Below are 18584 nucleotides of genomic sequence, written 5' to 3' on the forward strand. Positions count from 1 at the left end.
TTGCGAGGTGCACCTGCTTCTTGCCCAGAGGGAGGAGAGGGGCGGGGGGATTTCTGGTTGGCTGGAGCGGCATCTAATAACCAGCTCGCAAAAAAACAAAAAAACAAAATTAAAATAAACCAACAAAATCTAAAACACCAGACATTGTGATACAGACTTATAATCTTCACCAATGTTTTTTTCTGAATTCTATCACACACATATACGCGTGAGCGTGAGGGCCCTCGGTGCACCTGCTTGCTGCCGCTGCTGTGCTGAAGTCTCACAAACAACCTGGGGAAGGAGGCTGGCTGCTTCCAAATAGAGCTCATTTTATTCATAATGTTGTAAATCCAAGCCCATTATATATTCATGATTTTTTCCTGGGTTGGGCGAAATCCCAGAAATAAACCCTAGACAAACCAGATCTGTGCACTAAGGTGTAGGTCTGTTAGGTTATGTTTTGGTGATCCTCGAGTTGGGTGATGGGTGTTCATACTGGAGTGCAAAATTAAAACCAGTGGAAGATGGACAAGACAAAGTTCAAAGCCATCAGGTGCTCAGTTTAGAAAAAAGAGAAAAGAAGAGGAGGAGAAACAAGCAAAAGATACAGGTAAGCTGATGGGTCATTGGACAATGGCAGGTCATCCTGAAACAATCAGAATCATATCAAGAATACTTTATTAATCCCTAAGGAAATTATGTGGGTTACAGTTGCTCCAAGAAGAAATTGTAAAAACAGTAACAGACTAAACTACAAACAATAGAAAATGTTACAGATTTTACAAATTGAAGAAATAGCACTAATATATACAGATGGCTCAATTATAAATATTGAGAATTAACAGAGGTGATTATAAAAAAATATCAAGAAAATTGACAAGAATATTCCAGAGTAGAAAAGAGCGTGTGTAAAAAGTTGCAGTGTTTACAGTGTGTTAGATGGAGGAGTTGTACAGGGAGATGGGCAGGAATGATTTCCTGTGTTGTTCAGTGGTGCTTTTTGCTAATCTCAGTCTCTCACTGAGCGTACTCCTGTGACTAGCCAGCATGTCATTGAGTGGGTTTTAGGTATTATCCAGCATTGTCCTCATTTTGGACGATATCCGCCTGTGTTTGCCCAGGGCACCAAATAGGCTAGGACTGCCCCTGACTGCTTGCATACCTTTATTGCTGCTTTCAGTTTTACTTAAATGTCAAACATGTAGCATAGATCCTATAAGAAACGATTAACTCTAGCATGGCACAATTAACACTTCTCTTGCTACAACTGAATATATATAAACAAGATTGATGATGAAACTACATTCTTGTTTATTCACCACTTACCTAACCCATACTGCTGCTTGTTTGTATATGACTTGTTAAAAGAATTACAAAATCTGGTTACTGCAGATGTGTTCTCAGTGGAAACTATTTTTTTTGTGAAATAGATGTTGGATTTCATTTAGTATGACACTTTATGTAGTCTGATCTTAGTGAATCTCACTATATACTGAAACTAATTTCCTGAACTTTAAACAGCTTATTATGTTGAGATTGTTTAACTTTGAACTTTTCCCCTGAGCCTCGGGAACTGGCCCACTGAGAGCTTAAAGAGAACAAATTTCTGTGAATACACCGTCAGAGCTACTTTTAAGGACACATGTTAGCTCAAAGAGGAAGCAGGACCTCATCCTGCCTCACATGCACTTCTGTTTCAAAACACTATTTCTCTTTTCCTCAAGCTCACCCACATCCTGCACACCATGATGACCGACCTTAAAACCAGAATTTCACCACATGGATAAGATGTAAAAAAGATTGTGTGGTTGTAAAATCAGACACCTAAACACAAACTCTTAAAGCAAACTGAAAAAAGCACTGTTATTTCCGCTGGCCCAAGCCAAAAAAACAAACAAAAAAATCTTTACAAAAAGATTTGTCATATCACTGAGACCGAACTCTATCATCTAAGATGACAATGCTCACTTCCACACAAAAGGTTTATCAAAGTACCTCCAGAATTTGGGAGTGGGGAGGATGAAATGGCAGTCCTGACCTCAACACCACTGAATACTTGTGGGGCCAGCTTAGGGAAAATATTCTGTGGACTGTGGCATTAAAATAACACATAACTTCATACATCATACCAAATGTCATAATATAATGGCAACAATGTGATTATCTGAAACTGGTTTACTACTTCAGGACCTGGATGACTTTCCTTAACTGATGGAACCATGACTGCTGCTATCTAGTTGTACTGTTCAAAATTACATATGTGCAAGACACTGTTAATACTCTCAATAATGGATTTAAAGCTGCAGATTTCATTGTTAAAGGCAAATGTCTTTTTTTTTTTTTTAAAAAAAGGTTGTGCTGATGAACAGAGGTTCAGATAGGAAGAAGTGTGGAAGATGTGGTTAGTCTTTCATCTAGGTTAAATTATTCTTTTCCTATTTGTAATAAACATTTTTAGTAAAAATTCTATGGCTGAGAATCCTTCACAGGATCACAGAGATGAGGTGACTGATTTTCTCTGACTTGCACATTGCTATGCTAGGAAACTGGTATAGCACACAATTATAGAGTTTGTGTAAGCTGTGCAATTATAAAATTACTGTGATTATCATTATAATCAATGATGACATTGTTATTTCAGGTAAAAGGAGATTATGACAGCATCTCATCTCTGATTCAGCTCAAAGTCATTAGCAAAACAAGTGAGTGCAAAATGGGATATTAAAAAAGCATATGATCACTAATAACAACAGAGGTGTTTGTTTTGAAATGCTTTCATTCATTACAACCTCAATGTGGTGACTCAGAGGAGAACTAATATAATGTAAACCCAAATTTAGCCACAGCTATAAAATCTTAAAAACATCTCTTTATCTTGTGTTTAAATTAAAGTAAAAAATGAAACATAATTCACAGCCCTTTAACCTCCTAGGACCTGCCGTCCACATATGTGGACATCACATTTTGGGTTATTTAGACCAAAATACTAAATTTTGCCCTACATGGGCCTGATATCCACTTATGAGGACATTATACTGCTACTGTTCTATCAAAATTTTAAATGAATATCCTCATATGTGACTCTGGTAATTCTTTGTTTTTACATTCATCAGGCCCCAATGTGACCAAATATCAAAGAGAAATTAAAAATGCATGCAGTGGAAGAGTTCGGGTCTTAGGAGGTTAAGTGAGTCGACAGTGCAACTTGAGAATTAACGAATGAAAGACACCAGTATAGAAAATCACTGAGGGCTAATTTGAAGAGTGGAACCTGTATTGAAAAAAAAATGATGAATGGGAGGAAGTGAAACTAAATGCAAGGCACAAGAGACAAAATACTATCAAAATAAAACAGGATGTGAACAATATCATATGCAGCAACAATAACTGAACAAGAACAGAAGACAAATGAGGATAAAATGATGACCCAGCCAACCAGAAGGTGAGGTGGATGCTGCAGTCTTTTTTCAGCTAAACTTATGTCTGACTTTTGTTCCTGTTAATTTAGAAATGCAGGTTTTGATTTTAGTTTTATAGTTTGTTATTTATTCTAGGTTCATTTTGTTTATGAATATTTTTAATCTTCGTAGAATCAGTTGTATAAGATGGTTTTTGAGATTTGTCATATTGTTTATCTTTTGGTGTTTCCTTATTGGGTTCCTGTTTGAGTCTTTTAGCTCTTGTTAGTTTGATGTCTTGCTTTGGCAGTCTAATATTTGTGGAGTTTTTTTTATTTGAGTTTCATACATTGTTCTTTCTTCTCTTGTTTTTTGTTGTGTGGGTTTTGTGCTCTCGTTGTATTTAGTTCCCAGTGGCTTACTTAAAGTGTTGCATTTTTTAACCTCCTTATGGTTTCCTGTGGTTTTCCTTTAGTTATTTTCTGCTCGGTGGTTTGTTGACCTAAATGATTATTCTAGATGCTTCTGTGAGTGCAACCAAGAGTGCCCATTTAATCTATGTACCAGTACAATGTTAATAGCAACATATCAGTGGAAAAATATACTTTGGAGATGTTGTTTCTGTGTTATTGATAAAATATGAACACATTTTGCAGACTTCTTATTTCAAATATAGAATAAATATAAATTGGTGGAAACTTTATTGCAAAAAAACTAATTGATATTCGTGTTTCAGTTCTGTTGGAGCATTTATTTAAAAGGATTATCAGAGAGGGTACTAAAGACATCTAGATTGTCTTGGTTCTGAGTCTTTAATGACTGACTGGTCAGAATTGCTTTGCTCAGTTAGAATTGCTCAGGACAGCGTCACGTATTTGGAAATATAACCAAGCTGGTTTTAGATTTCATGGTTTCAGCAGTCAAACAGTGGATTTTTCTGAATGATCAACTTTATAAAGAAAGCACCGATGACTGTAAAAACATAAAATGTGGAATCAGTGAACTTGTAAATTTAGATTTCAGTTAAAAAACTGTAGACTTCTCTATAAAGCTGTAACCAAACTGTGTAACTGTCACATTTTTATGAGGTGTTCCTTTAAGTTCATAAAAAAAGGTTACACTATATGTAGTTCTAACACGTTCTCATCCCAAAGCGTAACATTTTACACTATGTGATAAATCGTCGGTATGTTACGCGTCCGGAATGAGAATGGTCTCATAGTTCACATACAGGCAGTCTGCAGGCGTTTTACACAGAAACACCACACTGAGTTTCAGTTTGCTAGTATTCTCGTTATTTTCCATCACATTAACATGACAAGAGACCAGTGAAACCACAGCACTGTTAGCTGATGAAACTGTGCAGCAGGGGCAGCAGCAGCAGTTCAGGTATTTGAGTCCCTTCATTATCGTCACTCTTAGTTTGGATTCTAGCACAGACCTGAATATAAAATCTAAATCTAAATTGATCAGTAGTTAGCAGTTTATAAACATTTATATTGATGTGTAACTATAGTTTACTGACAAGCCTGATAAACTACCGTGAGTATACTATATATATGTATAATCCTTCTTTAGCAGCTCTAAACTAAACCAAGGCTCATGATAAGGCTAAACTTCTTCACTTACTCACAATACAGCTTTATAATGAATGAACTTTGACCCTACTATCTTCTGCCTGCCTACTGGATGCAACAGCTGTGGACTGTATGCTCTCTGGTCAAAATGGTTTTCTGTGTAATGTTTCAGCAGTACAAATTCAGCAGTGGCGGAAGGAAAACTCAAAAGTGATTTTTAACTTTTTTTCATTTCGTAACTCTTTACAGAGTTACAAAACGGAATCAGGAACAAGATCGCAAGGTACGACGCTCCAGTGTTTATTCTGAATGCCTGTTGTTGAGGTATGGTTTGATTAAATTAACACTATTTATTTGTGAGATGCTGCAAAAGGATTTTGCAGATCAGCCACTGATTTGTTTTTAAAACCTTGAATTTTTTTGCGTGACACTTTTCTCTCTGTGAGTTTTGCTGTTATCAGACACCATTGAAAGTTAGAGCCCCACCAAACAGCTGTGGGGATTCAGCATCTAATGTTGTGCTGTGTTATAGCCCCATTGATGCTTGTTGAATATCCCATTGATCATTTCCACTGATTTATATATCTACAGGCTTGAATGCTTTTGCGCTCTCTTGTCTCTTCACTGTGGCCACAGAACAAAAAAAAGCAAAAAAGCTCATCAAAAAATCGAACACTGGTAGCACAGTCATTTTGTGGTTGACCATTGTAGATCTAAAGATAGGTCAACTGCAGCTTGTGAATGTCAGAGCAGAACGCTGTGAAAAGGTTTAGACTGTGTGTATTATTGTTATTATTATTATTAATAATAATTTATTATTATTATTATTATTATTATTATCATTATTATCATTATTATTGCTGCCCACATATAGAGTATGTGGACAAAGGCTTTAGTGTTTAAAAAGCATATGCTTCCTGTTCAGTATCAGAATGAAAGTACAGCTGGTGCTAACAGACAGGGATCAGGCAGGTCTCATTATTTTTTCTTCTGTCTGTCAACCCTGCAGTAGCCCAGGTTCACAGCTGTTAACTGTTACTGTAGAACAGTTCAACAGCTGTCAGTTATGACATTACACCTGTGTTTTACAGCTCATTACTCTAGTTTGTGAAACAAAGAAATCCCTCGCTTCAGTTTAACCACACAGAGAGTTGTTTCCTGTGTCTGTGTTCACGACAAAGCTCAGAACTGCAGATTAGGATTATTTATAGATCTGTGCTGATTGTGAGCTGCAAGATCAGAGTCAAGCAAAAAAGTCTTTCTGAAACATGATAAAAACAAAGGGAAACAAGAAAAGAAAAGAAAAGAAAGAAGCTGGCTGTGTCTATCTGCACATCTGACAGTGTGATGTTAAAAAGATGGAAATCAGTTGCCAACTAAAATTAGGCTGAAACACACTCTACAGCAGTCATTAGAAGGCATTAGAAGGCAGTCATTATGAGTTTTAGTGCTGGTTATTAGAGCCGTCCTCTTAAAATGATGCCAAGAACGATGCCATCAAAGTTCCCTTCACTGCCGAAAAACAGATAGTGACCTCTGTCTTGTTACAGGGTTTATAAATGACATCTGTCATTTATGGATCTGTCATCTAGAGCAGGTCAGCTACTAATGCAAGGTTGCTGGTTCAACCCCTGGCTGCTCCAGGCTTCATGTTCCAAGATACTGGTCCAGAATTGCTCCTGATGCTTTCATCATTGCATCAATGGTAGATAGAAAACACTTTGCAACTCGACTAAGCATGTAGTAGCCATACTGCACTACATGTGGATGTCACACTTTTATGGATGTAATAGGTTGCATTAAACTGCAGTACCAGCAGATGGAGACATTCTATTTAAAGCCAACATGAAAACAGTCATGGGAAAACATTTAAAGAAACATTAACACACTGTATTTACATTTAAATACATATCAGGCACCTAGCTTAATCATTTCTGGCATAGGAGTCTGGTATGTACTTCATACCTTCTTTGGTCACTAGCCACTTGATGACTTTAAGTCTATATTCTGCCCTCTGCTGGTACTGCAGCTTTTGCATGTGTCTGCATTTCACGCTCAGGAGAGGCAAATCGTCACATCACTGTCACATGCATCGCTGCGATATCAGATGCACTTATTTGAATGAGTGTGTGAATAACTGAGACTTGTTGTACAAAGTGTTTTGTTTTCTCAGGTAGAATAGAAAAGATATATATGAGAACCAATGCATTTACCATTTACATTTGGCCTGTAGCCTGACTCATTACAACATGCAATATGGAATGACTCTTGTAAAGCTCTTCTACTAGAATTGAGCACTCAAAATGCTGAATGTACAGAATTTTATGGGCAGGCTTCAAAATCATTTAAATTCTTGAGTTTAATTTCATTAATAATCCATTTTCAAGTTTAATTGACTCCAATATTTTAAAAACAATAGTAATGTCTGTGTTGTATGTGTAAGGTCGGGGGGGGGGTGTCCCATTTCACTGCAGGGCAACCTGCATGTGACGAATAAAGCTTTGATTGATTGATAATGGGTCACAGTGGCATCTCATTTTTATTAAGTGTGACTTCTCTTTCTTCAAAGTCGAACACTTTGAGATTATCTGTGGATCAGAGAGCTGCAGGACTGTGATGATGGGGAATACTTTGCTGGCAATATTCTGTAAGTACAATGATTTTCTCCGTTTGTGTGCCACTAATTAAAGAAAAATATGTTTTGTTTGATTGGATTCAGTTGATGTTTTTGGTTGCCTGTTTTGTTTTCATTAATTTTCTTTTTAAATCAATATGATTGTTTATGTAAAATTGGTTCTTTGACTAGGTTTAGAAAAAGTAATTAAACTTACTGTAGTTATGTTTTTTTTAAGTTACCCTGTTAGTATTTCTTGTAATTCTTTCTTATTTCAAAAATTTCCTGTCAGTTATTTTTTTGTCATGTTCCCAGCTTGTTTATGATCTCATAGTATATTAGTACAAACAAACATCGATATTCAATTCATCATTTTGATTTTCTGTCAGGCTGATAATGTCTTGATATTAATATTTGTTCTAGTGTTCAGCACATTTCTCTGTGGAAATGCAGAAGGTGAGAAATTGTTGTCTTTGCTTTTCAATTTTGTGAAGTGTTTAGTATTTCCCTTGACCCAGAACGTTTGTTGTTATATTTGATAAAATTATAGTTCTATACATTCTATATTGTAAGTAATATTTGGATGTTACATACAACATGTTAAACTCACCCGTGAGATTGATTTTTTGTATTTTGTAGTTTGTTGCCTTGCTGCTGATCAGTTTTCTTCTTATGAATTTATCTGATCATCTCAGCAGATTCCAATGGTAATCCAGCAAAAGCCACCACTGTGGAGACAAGAACAGCCACAAGCACAGGTAGTTATCATATTCTTCTTTGTAGTGATTATCCCACATAGTAACTTTTAAAAGTCTTGAATTGAAAATTATAGGTTAACCAACTGATATTACACATTTAACTTTTCTGAACAACGTTGTCTTTATTTTGCTGTTTAAGATGTTGCTCCCACATGTGTTGTAATCTCATGACTCCAGTGTGAGTCATATTTTAGTTTGTATTAAATGTATATCCAGGGATTTTGTTTATTTTTTTGTGTCTTCTCATTTCCAAATGACAGAACTTGAAATCAAGGCCACTCTCAGAGCCGACAACACAACCATACCAGCAGGGGGCAGTGTGACACTGACCTGTGATCTGAAGTACTCTGATGACTTTGAATATCAGTGGTTCACAGAAACCTCATCCAAAAACAGGTGCACATTGGAAGTTGGATCGGCTAGACAGATCAGTATCTCTAAAGGAGGCATCTACTCCTGCAGAGGAAGGAGAAAAAACCTAAATTCGCTCACAATAGAAAGCGATCCAGTCATCATTCAGGAAACTGGTGAGCTTTATATTTCTTTTGGAATACAAAGTTTTGATTGTGTGTGAAAGTGAAATTTTTGTACCAGTTTTTTTAGACCAGTATTTGAAGTAGTCATAAAAATTCAAACATAATATCTGAATGATGTAACTCTAGTAGCTTCTCTCTAGGGATGGGAATTGATAAGAATTTAGCGATTCCGATTCCCTTTTGATTCTCATTTGCTCCATTTTGAGAGTTACCGCCATCTCTAAGCATCATAACAAAGACATCACATCCATGCAAATTAATTACAGGCTGTGGGTGAAATGTTTGTGGATGGCAGAGGTATTTCAGGTCTTGTGATCAGTGTTGGGGTTGTTACTCAAAAAAGTAATGTATTACACAGAACATTTTTATTAAAAGTAATGCAGGACATTACTTCATTACTCCAAGAAGTAGGTCATGTGTTGCACTCTTTGTTACATTACTATTGCATTTCTCTGTAAAATGACCTCAAACACATTGTCACGTAATTGCCATTTAACAATATAACACTTAGGCTACAGCCCCACACACCAACACAAATCCCTACCCTAATGAGGACCAGTGTTGCCAATTCCTCAGTAAGGAAAATCGCTATTGGCTGTCCTAACAATCGCTAGAAGTCGCTAAATAACGTCATCTCCTAATTTGCATAATTGATCATGCTTATGTAATTGTAACCTGTAACATGTTGTAGGAGAGAGAAATAACATCGTGGAAAAGCCAAAGTGAGTAAAAAAACGCCCTAAATGCATTTAGAATACATTTACAACTACAAATTAAATTCTTTTAGCTATTATTGTTTTCTAATGTCACATTTCCACCCCATCTCCCTTACCCGGTCTTGGTGCCGGCAAAAGTGACCCGAAATGGGCACTCTGGTAGAGTTACTTTGTGTGTGTGTTTATGCATTTTTAAACCTTGTGATTCACAAAAAGTAAGACTAAAAGAAAAACTGACTGCGTTGCAGTCAGGGCGGGAGCAGCGGCTTTGTTCATGCGCGATTCATTTGCAGTTTGGACACGTAGAGGCCAGCATCTCCTGCTCTGACAGCAGCTGGGGGCGACTGCTGAGCAGAGATGGGCAGTAACGCGTTACTTGTAACGCGTTACTGTAATCTGATTACTTTTTTCAAGTAACGAGTAATGTAAGGGATTACTATTGCAAAAACGGTAATTAGATTACCGTTACTTTCACGTAGGAACGCTGCGTTACTGCGTTACTAAAACCGTGATTTTTTGCGAGAACGTCTCATGACAGTGACGTAAGCGAGTGCGACGTTCGTGACAACAGCTGTCTGCAGATCATAATATATCGAGTGCGGGACAGAGAGTAGCATGCAGCGTTTAAAGCGTGGAAGTACTGACCTTATTTTGAGTTTGATTCTATAAAAAGTGACAAAAACATTAGTGTCCGTTGTGCGTGGGAAGAAAACTTCTTTTTACAGCGAAAAAACCCCTAAACTTCCAAGCAAGCACCGAGTGCGCTACGACGTAATGTGAAATTCACAGAGAAACTCGCGGATTCTTCCACTGACCGCTGCAGCACACCTGCACCAGGGTAAACCTCCTCCGCCTACCCCAGTCCTGCTTTACAGGTGAAAATAGAGCAACAGGACCGCTAGTCTTTGATTTTATTTATTTTCTGCTGTGTTTTACTTGCATCTATTTGAAAGAGTGAGTGTAAACACAAAAACATATTTTATTTTATGTGCTGGAATGTGCAGAAAATAGATTTAAATGTTAAACAAATTTCTTCCAGTCAGAGAATGTTGCATATAATTTAATTTTTGCTTGATGCATAAAGTTAAAAGATTAAAACTAATAAAACAAGTTTTAAAAAGAGACTTTTCCATTTGATTACATTTTGTATGATGAATTATGCAGAAAAAGTAGAATTGGGCTGAAAGATCTATCGCTTTATCACCTATTCAGGTTGTAAATCGTGTTTTTAAAAAGTAACTAAGTAACTAAGTAACTAAGTAATTGATTACTTTTGAAAATAAGTAATCAGTAAAGTAACGGGATTACTTTTTGGGGGAAGTAATCAGTAATTAGTAACTGATTACTTTTTTCAAGTAACTTGACCAACACTGCTGCTGAGTAGGGTTGCCAACTCCTTGAAAAATAAATAAGGGACACCTCGTGGCCAGGGCCGGGCAATCCAGTTGTCTTCACCCTTCCCAGTGTGGTGAATTTTGTAGTGAATGCTTGTATATAGAATATAAAATATATATAAAATATAAAAACAGACAAGTAAGTTCCTTTTTCCATAACACCTTCCATACATGGCAATAAACTTCAAGCCTACATGGTCTCCAAGGGCTGATACCTTTCTTAACTACTCTCCTGTCATCTGTTACCAAGTAAACAGTTAGAAGCTAAACGCATTTCAGGCCTATGGCCTGACAGGTTTCTAGATTATATGTGTTTGTAAGCGTGTATGCGGCCTTCTATGCTCTAAGTCACCCACAATATATTAACTGAGACATAGCGCTCAGTGAAGCTTAAAACCTTCACGAGACCGAGCATCAACTCTGTTAATGAGCACAATCATGCAATGTGTATAAACTAACTATGGCTGCACCTGTAAGTAAAAGGTTAATAACAGTAAGTTTCATAAACATCTGCAATATCAATGCTATAAGGCAGGGGTAGGCAACCTTTCTGATGATGAGTGCCATCTAAAATTTCCTCAGAAGTCAATGTGCCATATAATTGCATTATATGGCACATTGAAAGAAAATCTGCTCACACAGATATGTAGAGCCAAATATTGTCAATAAGGCCTCTGCAATCTTCTGAAGACAGTTAAACTTGTCAGGTAGTGATGTCTAGCAGGTGAAAATGCAAGCTCCATGAACATGCACAGCTGTGGATTCCAGCTGCATCTGTAGTTCTGCAAACTTTGACCCCCACAGAGTTGAGATTTTCAGTTCAATCATTTCGATGTTCTCTGTGTCCAGCCAGTTAATGCGAGACAAACTCAGCTGCTCATTAAACCTTTCTGGTTTGATCAGAAAAGAAAACATTGGTCCATACACCTGAAAGTCCCTAAAACACATTGTGAATTCTGTCTCGAGTCTACGGATGTATCCTTGTATTTCAGCGGTGCTGATGCTGGGCTGAGCGGACAGCTCCTGAAGCATTTGAAGTGTTGGAATGTGGAAATTTCAACATCGCTTGAAAAAACTGCCAGCTAGCAACGTCCCTCTCACCGGTAGGCTAAGTGACTTTTAGCCAATTACAAGTTGAATCTGGTAGTTGGGGGTTGTTAGCTAAGATACCGTCATTAAGAAGCTGCACAACTAATGTGTCTATGCGAGCTAATTTGCGATGTGCACCGCTGGCCCGGCCATTTATTTTTTAATGCACCTTCTCAGATTAATTCATTGCGTGTCGTGCCATCAGTTAACCCTTCGCGTGCCAGCTGTGGCACGCGTGCCCAGGGTTGCCGACCCCTGCTATAAGGGATATTATTAATGCACTGTTAATAATGCAAGTTATATTGTAGCAGTAAAATAATTTCTGTATCTCCACATTGTGTTAGCAACATAATGCATCAGTTTTTGTTCTGGAAGTAGTTTGAATTTACCATTGTGACCTCATGTTATTATGCAAAAAAAAAAAAAAAAGTAGTTATGTCTATATCCACATTGGAAAATGCCCTGCTAACTCATTGACTTGCGCAGGTAACAAAGACAGTGATGAGCACTCAAGCGTGGAGCATTGCATTGCAGCCTCCATACCTGTGTATGTTTGAACAGTTGAACTGTTGCTTTGAAGTGTTTTTGTGCTGGTTTTCAACTTTGCTTTCTTTTGCTGACTTTCTGGTGGTGTTGGCGGTAGTAGTGATTGTTATATCACCTGTTCCCTTATTGAGGAAATTTTTGAATGCGTGGATGATGGGAAAATGCGACTTTTGCTGACCGCTCAAGCCTTGAATGTTGTGATCACTGTTGTTTTGGATAAATTATTAAGGAATTTGATAACAACAACATTTGGTAACATGATAACTTGTGTAAGAAGTTACTTTCTCAGATGGGTAATTACAAAAAATATATGAATATATGTGTAATGCATTTTTTTGAGTAATAACCAGCAACATTGAGTGACATCGAGTCATTACTGGATGTCGTCAGTGTGCAAAGTGTTCAGATGCAAGTATTCCTACTGTATCTCTGTGGACACAGACGTATTCACAGTTCCACTGTGTTTTTCTCTTAAAAATGTGTTTGTCCACCTGTAACTAATGAAAACATGGTCAATTATAGATTATAAATAAAAGCTTGTAGCTGTGGCTGCATAATGTAGATTCGGGTTTATATATTTGTCTAACAAGAGAGTGAGTTCAGTCCTGGGAGGAGACACAGAATCCTTCAAGATTGTGTCAGGAAGAGTATTTTCCAAACAAAACAAGTAATGATAGCCAAGTAAATTTTAAACATTTACAGTTTAAAAGCTGTTGAAATGATGATAACATGACATTGTGTATTTAGCAGAGCTGCTGATTTTGACAGTGGAGTGCTGGTGTTCAGTGTGCCAAACAGTTTATCAGTGACACAAATGCCCGTTTTACAGTCATCTTACTGTAATTACATCATCTGTATGTATGTATGTAAATACTCAGTTCCTTAACAAGTGTGATAATCTCGACAAACATATATTCTTTGCACAAAGATCATCACACAGACAAAAGTTGTTAACTATACATTTTAATAATAAGCATCCATTTATTAATCACATTTCTTTTGATTTTTGTATTCATCATCCCCTGCAAATGTTACATTATCTGTTTTCTTAGTTTCATTTGTCACATTCAAAGTTTGTTGCCTGTGAATAACTCAATATAAAAATGTGTTTTTATTAGCACATGTTGAGATATTTGACGTTTAGATAGTCTCACTCTTAAAGTTCATCATAAATATTTGTGAGTCAACATTTTAGTGACATTGAATTCAGAGTTAAGAGACAAAACATTGAGAGAAAATCTTTGTTGAACAGATAAACCACTCTTTTTTTTTTGCCCTAGAAAAAAAGAGCTGAAAAACAGGTTTTAAAAAAGGAAACCTGACAGAAAAGAGTAAAATATCTCAAAGTAACCTTTGAATTTTACAGTTTGAATGGATGTAAAACAAAAAGTCTAAGGCTTAATACTGCAGATGGCAGCAATGTGATGTGTAATGATAGTACAGTTTAAATTCTAGGTTTGGTGATATTTATCTTTTACATGTTCAGTGTCTTAGGAGTATATTTCTATCCAGTTCTTCAACTTGTTCTTATTCAGTCATTTACTTTTGTTTTGTTCTTTTTCTAAACTGAACTGCAGATAAACCAAAGGCCAAACTGAGAGCTGATAACACAGCTGTTCCAGTAGGGGGCAGTGTGACCCTGACCTGCTCTGTGAACCCATCATCATCATCTGGATGGAAATACTACTGGTACAGAAATAATACCCCAGTGGATGTTGTCTCCCCATCAAATGGACAAATCAGTGTCTCACAGGAAGGACTCTACAGGTGCAGAGGAGGAAGAGGAAACCCAGTTTACTACACAGAGGACAGCCAGTCAGTCAGGATTGACAAAACTGGTGAGTTTAACATAAAGTCAGAGAAATTCCTTATTAAGGAGTAAAATGAAGAACAAAAGGCATTAACATTTTTGACATTCATGTGTTTTTATTGTACTTTCTTGAACAGTAACAGCCTCAAACAGGCCTGTTGTGACTCTGTATCCAAACTGGTCTGAGATATACAGAGGAGAGACGATCACTGTCAGATGTGAGATCCATGGAGGAGACACTGAGTGGGATTATGAGTGGGAAACAAACAGCAGGATAAAAGCTCCAAATCAAAATGAATACAGGATTAGATCTGCTTCATCATCCAACAGTGGAAACTATCGCTGTAAGGGCAGAATGAAAAGTTCACAGCATAAAACAACAGAGTGGAGTGATTCAGTCACACTGACAGTTTCTGACAGTAAGTAGAGTCATAGTTCATTTAAGCTGGAAATAGAAACAGTTTGTAAAAATGTGTTTTTATTAGTACATGTTGAGATATTTGACATGTTTAGATAGTCTCACTCTTAAAGTTCATCATAAATATTTGTGAGTCAACATTTTTGTGACATTGAATTCAGAGTTAAGAGACGAAACATTGAGAGAAAATCTTTGTTGAACAGATAAACCCCGTCCTGTCCTCACTGTGTCTCCATCATGGCTGAGTCCTGGAGCCTCAGTAACTCTGAACTGTGAGGTTGAACATCCGTCTGCAGGATGGAGCTTCTACTGGTATAAAGCTGTTCCTGATCTATCAGAGAAATCCTCCAGTTATGAGCTGCTACCTGATGGCAGTGGGACTGCACAGGACTCCTACATCATTCATGGACAGACACACACAGCAGGATATGTGTGCAGAGCTGGAAGAGGAGACCCAGAGTATCACACTGATCACAGTCAACCAAAGTTTGTCTGGTCTGCAGGTCAGTTTGTTTCTATTGTAACCAGTGCAGCTGATGTTTACCTTTAAAGGTCCCCCAAAGAATAATTTTTTTTTTTTTCATTTGTGATATATATATATCTTTGCCTAATAAGCAATTTCACATTCTCCTCTCTGCATGTTGTTTTCAGATGTTCATTCAGCAGCATCTCTCACAGTGATTCCTGACAGTGTGCAAAACTTGATGTATGCCTCTGTCTCACTGACCTGTGAGGGAAACTTCACTGAGTGGAGAGTGAAGCGGTTCCCCAGTGATGGCCCCCTGTACTATTCCAACTGTGGGAGAATGACTGGATCCACATGTAACATCAGTTACATATTAAAGTCACCTACTGCAGTGTACTGGTGTGAGTCTGGATCAGGAGAGTTCAGCAATGCAGTCAACATCACTGTACAGAGTATGTTATTATACATTCATCATGTTCTTTTGGTCATTTTTCCCCCTTTATGTTAATCGTTATCTCACAGTGTTTCCCCACTACACTGCTGTATGAAAGTACATCTGTCAAAAAAAGACAAAAAGCAGGACATTTAGGTAATTTTAAGTCTTATTTTAGCTTGAACCTTATCAGTGAATAAGCAGTAAATGTCTGAGTATGTTATTATACATATATTTTTGTGGGTTCTCCACAGAGTGCTCAGACCACTAAGTTTTACTTTTTAACATATGAACAAAAAACAAACAAACAAAAACTGCAAAACCCAGCAAAGCAGAGTACAGTACAGTGGTCCCTTGCTATAATGCGATTCACCTTTCGTGGCCTTGCTGTTTCGCGAATTTGTTTTGTGCAATTTTGCATGTGTTTTTTTTTTGTTTTTTTTACAGTGCATTGTGATCTGCGTCCTGATTAGCTGTAGACCATTGTCAATCAATCTCGTGTTGTGTCTCCTATCCTGAACAGAATGTGTTCAGCTTGTCAAATTTACATAAATCTTCGATCGTTAGCAGTGTGACTCTGAAGTGCTGTACTGTATGTTTGTAAGTTTTCTCCCCAACAAACACAACAATGTCGACGAAACATCGACAACACGTCAAAAGCACCTGCGGTAGTACTCAAAAGGCACAGGGAGATGCTAACCATCACAAAAAAAGTTGGACTTCTGGACTTGCTAAAGGAAGGTAGAAGTTACCATATTTTTTGGACCATAAAGCACAGTGGATTATAAGGCGCATTAAGCAAAACAAAGCAGTCAGATAAGTCAAGCTTTACTCAACTTATTCTTCGTGCTTCCTCTACTTCTGTACCATTGATTCAGTAGTGTTGAATGCTCTCACAGCTGCTCTGTTCCCATGTTCTGGACCTGAAAACAGGGTTTGATCTTTGGTTTCATTCTATAATACTGGACTTATTTTTCTACGAAGGTTTGAGCTTTGAGAGTTTTTAAACAAGAGAGAAAAGTGTGAAAATGTTGATGCCCGTCTGAGAAAAGTGTATAAAGTGTGTACTGAGGGGTTTTACAGCCCTTAAAACATCTATAATAATTGTTAAAATAAAGTTGGCTACTTCGCGGATTTCACCCATCGCGGGTTATTTTTAGAACGTAACACCCGTGATTAACGAGGGACAACTGTACACTTAAAGTAAGACCTCATTTTCCTCTTTTCCTGTGTGGCTGTGTTTGTTATGTGCTACTGCATAAACAAGCAGCTGGTGAGTTGTTTTCATTAATGCTGCATCAAATCAGCTCAACATTACATTTCAACACTTTTTTAAAGTCTCACTCTGAAAACAAGGACAATTCCCATATTTCAAAATACCTCCAATTGTCAACTTAGAGCCCAAAGTCTTTTAGCTGTTACTGACTGATATATGGAAATAGCCCATGTCTTATGGGATTAACATTTCATGTCTAAGGTACTCTATATTTTATAGGTCAGCTGTCCATTTGGTAAAAAGTTCATGTACAGTAGTTCTTATGCACAGAACAGTAGGTATCACATCATCATGTAACTTTGGTGCCCTTCAGCTTTTTTTCTGATCTAACAGGACCACCATTGATTGTTTCACAGATAATTATTATGATCCTATCCTGGTGAGTCCTGTTCATCCTGTGACTGAGGGAGCTTCTGTTAGTCTGAGCTGCAGTTTGAGAACACAAAAAATACTTTCCAATGTGTTTTTCTATCACAATGACAAACTTATTCAAAATGATCCCCGAGGGGAGCTGAAGATCTCTGCAGTGTCAAAGTCTGATGAAGGTTTCTACAAGTGTCAGTACTCAGGAAGAGAGTCAGCACAGAGCTGGATGTCAGTTAAAGGTGAGCAGGATCAAAACATTTGATGGATTTTTTTATATATATCAGTATATCAGTGAGTATGTGTTTTGTCTTCTTGTCACCTGACTCTACTTCTTGTATGTTTTTTAATGTTTGGAAAAAATTCTCACATAAAGTCTCTAAATGTTTTCTGTTAATGTTTACAGTCACAGTAGCTCCATCAGGACCTGAAAGCTCTTCATTTCCTCTGTGGTTGGTTGGACTGGTTTGTGGAGTCTCTCTTCTTATTATTCTCCTGCTCTTAGGAATGAGTATTCTGTATTGCTATAGAAAAGTGAAGGGTAAGACATTTTTCTTACTTGATACAAAATATAAAATTTTTCAAACACACCAACATATGATGACATCATGGCACTAAATAGAAGTAAAACAGTTTGGATTAACAAAAAAATAATTTTCCTTTTTTGACAGATTTATGCTTCACTGGGTTGGTATAAATCTCTACATTCCTATTTTCATTTTAAACATTCAGCAGTAATTTTCTTACTGTACTAAATTTACTGTATTTTGCTATTATCTGTGCATTTGTTATGTTTTCATTAGGCCGATCCAGTCGGACATTAAGAGTCAAGACTCCACCAGAAGTCACGGAGACAATCAGGATACAACCCATGAATACAAATCTCTTCAGCATGGTCAGTGTTTAAACCAAAGTTTAGGATTAACAATTAGTCTTCATAAACTCAGAACAGGAGTTCTGGTCATCAATCAAATATCAAAAACACAAAAAGTTGGGCAAATAATTAAAAAAATCCTAAAAACTGAGTTAAACCAGAATTTACTCACAGAAATGTATATCTAACTAAATGAACTGAAGGATCAACAAAAGTTATTGTTCTATATCATTACAACACATACAATATTTTTAATACAGTGTTGATTGATTGATAATACTTTATTCATCCCGGGGGAAATTGGGTTAAGGCTGCCAGCCTTCCCAGCGCCATC

At 37.1% G+C, this 18584-nt stretch overlaps 1 protein-coding gene and 1 long non-coding RNA gene across 2 annotated transcripts in view; both read left to right on the forward strand.

The window, feature by feature from the left end:
• LOC109194483 (titin) overlaps positions 1-18584 on the forward strand; it is a 722900-nt gene that overhangs the window by 574782 nt on the left and 129534 nt on the right. The window lies entirely within an intron of this gene.
• On the forward strand, positions 14307-14739 carry LOC112846259 (uncharacterized). The gene is made up of 2 exons (XR_003219152.1): positions 14307-14448; positions 14558-14739. It is a non-coding gene; the product is annotated as an uncharacterized LOC112846259 (long non-coding RNA).

This window comes from Oreochromis niloticus, linkage group LG3 (genome assembly GCF_001858045.2).
Source record: "Oreochromis niloticus isolate F11D_XX linkage group LG3, O_niloticus_UMD_NMBU, whole genome shotgun sequence".
In the NCBI taxonomy this organism is placed as follows: domain Eukaryota; kingdom Metazoa; phylum Chordata; class Actinopteri; order Cichliformes; family Cichlidae; genus Oreochromis; species Oreochromis niloticus.